Below are 4,593 nucleotides of genomic sequence, written 5' to 3' on the forward strand. Positions count from 1 at the left end.
ACGTACCCATCTTTGGTTAATCCTTCAAAACAGGGCGCTCGGGCCCAACGCAAGATCCGGTTAGGTGCGCGCGCGCGGGTGTGTGGGTGTGTGTGCGTGTTCCAAGAAGCGAGAGGCAACGGGCGGTGACTCATGGCAATCGCGACATGCTTCGGAGAAGCCCCCTCCACCCAATTCGGACGTGAAAATCTGCTGGCCTTCTCCCCTCACCACGAGCAAGAAAAGGACCACGTTGCCCAAGCAAACAGAAACAGGCGAGGGACATTCCAGCAGAGCCTGCGACTGGGGAGATTTTAAGTTCTCCCCACCTTTTCCGCGGGGGAAATAGACGACCCCGGAGGGGAACAAAAAGGAAGGAAGAACGGGGCCAGGGGCTGGGCCTACACTCTCAACAAAAGGATTGTCGTAGGGTACGACCTTTGGGGTAGTAAGAAGCCGTCACAGATATCGCTACCCCCCCTTCGTTATACTAGCAACCCCAAAGGCAGTCACACGGCACGCAATCAACAGGTAATCAAAGTGAGCACCCCCAAAAGAAACATGGCGGCTGGCAAGCGACAGGGGAGCGATATGAGTAAGGCCTAGCGAGCTGGACTGCTTTTTTTCTACAATACGATTCTCAAGTGCGTGCGCCCGTTCGCTGCCTTCCGTGCGCACTAAAGCACTCCAAAACGCGCCTCGAAGCACCGGCACCGCACTTAGTGGGGGATTCGCGGGTTTGTCCGAGACTGCTTTCGCGCAGCCGGCTGCATTTGCTTCGCAGCCAGAAAACATTCAAAGAAGGAATCGTACAGCGACAAATGGAATGATGTCTTTATTGAACAGAGCATCTGCTTGCTGTGCTTGCCGTAAGTGATTCGGCGTTTTCGGTTGACAGCGCCGATGCGAAGCATCACCGATTCAAGCGGCGTCGGTTCCGATCGTTCAACGCTCCTGCTCACCTGTTCGCATTCGTTATCCAGTTTCAAGTCCCTGGTAATCCTCACCGCGTCTGTGCACGCACTTGGAGCTGTACACCGCACGGAACACCCGTTCAACTTGCTATGGGACGGATCAGGTGTTGTACTGATCCTACTGGGACGAGAGAGAGACCGAGAGCCGAACCCAAGCCTCCGCAGGCTGCTCCGTGGAGCCATGGAATGCCTCCATGTTTTTCACCCAAATAAATAGACATATAAACGCACGACTTCTTGAATTGGGCGGCGACAAGCGCCACCTGACGGATGTTTTTCACCTAAAAATAGACATAAAAACGCGCGACTCCTTTGAATTGGGCGGCGACAAGCGCCACCTAACGGACAACGTTCAAACTAACAAAAAAGAAAAAACTAGCTAGCATTTATTGCGAGCGCCTCGCCAGACATACACCAATTTCACACCACACTTCACACATTCGCGACATAGAGGTAACATATGCATTGTGTACATGAGCGCGTGTACAAACAGCACAAGGTATAACACAAGACACTGACACTTTCCATTCCTATACACACGGAAAGTCGTCACCACCAGCTTATATACTGCTGTACTTTTTGTAACCGATTAGGCTGGTGACCACTGTCATATTTTGCATAAACACAAAAGGACTGTGCAAGATTTACCCGTATATAATATTTTCCCCTACCGCCCTTAGGAGCTCTAATGTAATCCACTGCAAAAGTGAACTGCAGGTTATAAATAAATTTGAATAGTCGCTACACGTCACGTTTTCGTCAGTTTCGTTTACCTCGCTAGCCTACACTTCAAGTATACAGAAGCCTGTTTAATGAGTTGTATTAATTATCGAAACTAATTTCTGCAATTCAAACTTTCTGAACATGCTGACGCATTTTCTTTTCTCTTTTTACATACCCGGATGACTTCAGCAGTGGTTGAGTACACGCAAAGTAACGTTGAGTACACTGAGCACGCGGAAGTGATTCTGGCGAAGCGCGTCCACCGGTCCCCCCGAAGGCCCCGAAGCATTGTTGGTTTTCTTCTTTTCACTACAATTGTTTCTGCTCAAGCGCGTTTCTTTCAAATGTATGTTCTATGCGCGAGCGCTCGCTCCAAGAGGACAGTGCAGAATTGCGCTTTCGGGCCCGTGCCTTCACCTACGTATGCTAAATTATATAAGCATCAAAGAACGCCGAGATCATAGTTCTCTGCGCCGCACCTGCTGGCGTCTGCAGCAGTACTTTTTCTAAAGCAAAAATCTAAAACAAATAGCACTTGTATGTTTGCCAACGCCTTATTTTTGAAAATACACTTGGAATCTTTTATATAGATAAATGGAGCGCGCGCCGGAAGGACCGAAATCCTAGTCCTTTTGGGATGACACACACATCCATTTGGGATGACCGACACTTGCCCTAGCGGCCCTGCCATTGTTTGAGGCATTTTTTAAACGCCATTTTCGAAATGGACTTCAGCTGGGCCGTCATATTCCGCATTATTCTTGTGACCCACATAGGGTCCCTTTCAGCGGCATTTTTATCTTGGGGAAGGGCCAGAAATCACAAGGAGCGACGTCGGGAAAGTAGAGAGCCTGATGCGTGCTGTGTCTGGCCAAGAAACTCAATCAGATGCAAAGAACGAGCTGGTGCAGTCATGGTGCCACTGTTGTGTTTCAGCTACCCACAGATCCGGTGTCTCGTGCTGCACGGCATTGTGAAGAGTACTAGCAGAATATACGTTCAGGTAGTACTCTTTGGTAATGTTTTAACCTTGTAGTGCATACTCGGGATGCATTACCCCAGGAGAGTCAAAGAAAATGGTCAACATCACTTTGATGTTGCTATGCACCTGTCATGCTTGTTTTCATACCGGGATGTTGAACGTCTCCATTGTGATGACTACATCTTGGTTTCCAGATCGTACGCGTTAACTCATGACTCATCACCAGTGATGACGGAGTTCAGGAAGCTGGGGTCACCATTTATGGAGTCCAACATGTCTTGCGAGACCTCCAGACAGAGTTCCTTTTGCTCCATAGTGAGCATCGTCGGCATGAATTTCACACTCACTCTACGTAGACCCAAATCCTCCTTCGAAATTGAATGCACTGAACTGGAACATACTCCCACCTCAGCTGTAGGTTTTTTTAACGGTGCTGCGACGGTCCTGCACAAAAAGAGTCCGCACTTGGTTAATCACCTCGTTATTTCGGCTAGTTGAAGGCCTTCCGGAACGTGCGTCGCTTTCCACAGACGTGCGGCCATCTTTGGTCCGGTAGCACCACTTGTTAATTTGTGCAATGTCCATGGCATTGTCGCCGAAAGCCTGCTGAATCTTTCTAATTGTTTCCACCTGAGTGTCACCAAGTTTGAACAAAATTTGAAGCAATACATATATTCAAGCCGTAGCATCACCTTAGGAAAAGAAAAAAAAAAACGACGAAGACTGGTTGCAATTACTCACTCGGAAGCTGACTGCCAGCGACTCATTTTCTGCGGGCCTGATAAAATTCAGTCATCTGCATTAATGTTCCCTTCAACTCCACACCAGAGGATGCTGTCCGCACTTCATTTGTTTCCGCGGGATAAATTTAGGTTGGATACCTTCACATACTGCAAAATGCGGCACGCCAAACCTGAGGGGGCACAGGCACGTAGCCAGAGGGTGCTTAGGCTCGGAGGGTGGGTGGAACGTGCTACCACAGGTTATGCTCTCTTCTTGTCAAAGTGCCTGTCAGTCAAGCGAATGGCTTTCAGAATTATTTATGCTTCAAAACAGAGTTCGGAGCTCTCTTCGGCACTTCCACGAGTTGTTCTTGATCTTCTCTCTTTAAAAGGACCATTCTGTGGTCTGGGGTGTTGCCTGTAGGGTCCAAAGATCCAGACACTGAAGCCGTACAGGGTATGTGCTTGCCTCTTCAAAGGGATACTGAACCGAATTTTGAATTTTGCAAAATAAGGCTCTAGAAGCGTTGAACAGGACTCTACGAACTCCAAAACATTACTTGTACATCGATATCTCAAAAGGAATGGCCACACTTTTGGAAAAGAAGGGCGTGACCAAGCGAGGCCTCTGACATCACCGTCCCCCGGGAGAATTTGAGAATGAGGGGGAGCGGCCTCGCTTCAGTTCACCAGCTCGACACGGGACGTAGTGAGGAGGAGAGGGAATGGGGAATCGAATTGTGACGTGCCTTGTGTTGTCGGCCTCGTCAACCGGGTTCAGTCGGGCACTTCTTTTCTAAAAATATGGCGATCCGTTAGAGATATCGCTGTATGAGTGATGTTTTGGGGTTTTGCATCGTCCCGCCTATCTGTCCAGCCTTGTTTTGCGAGTTCGAAAATTCGGTTCAGTGTCTCTTTAAAGCTTAGTCGAAAAACATCACGTTTTACCCAGAGGCTCCACATCAGGCGTGTCACTCTCAGAGGTGTCATCTATATCCAGCCCGATGATGATGGGCTGGATGTGAGCACTAGTGGCATTGCCTTGTTGGAACGCTTCTTCCACCCCAACAATGTGCTTCCAAGCATTGCACAAGCTTTCAGCCGTGACCAACCCAGCTTCATTGATGAGCTATTGAAATATGGCACATCTCGAGAACTCCCGAGTGACTGTGGATGTGCCTTCCTGTCAAAGTCGCGTCTGAAATTCTGCAAG

The 4,593-nt window shown here is 48.8% G+C and overlaps 1 pseudogene; it reads right to left on the minus strand.

Annotated features, from left to right (window-relative positions):
• Positions 1 to 2,762: 2,762 nt before the first annotated feature.
• Positions 2,763 to 3,347, minus strand: LOC121046953 (annotated as a pseudogene).
• Between the last annotated feature and the right edge of the window lie 1,246 nt (positions 3,348 to 4,593).

The sequence above is a fragment of the Ixodes scapularis genome, unplaced genomic scaffold (assembly GCF_016920785.2).
Source record: "Ixodes scapularis isolate PalLabHiFi unplaced genomic scaffold, ASM1692078v2 PGA_scaffold10__122_contigs__length_95168666, whole genome shotgun sequence".
In the NCBI taxonomy this organism is placed as follows: domain Eukaryota; kingdom Metazoa; phylum Arthropoda; class Arachnida; order Ixodida; family Ixodidae; genus Ixodes; species Ixodes scapularis.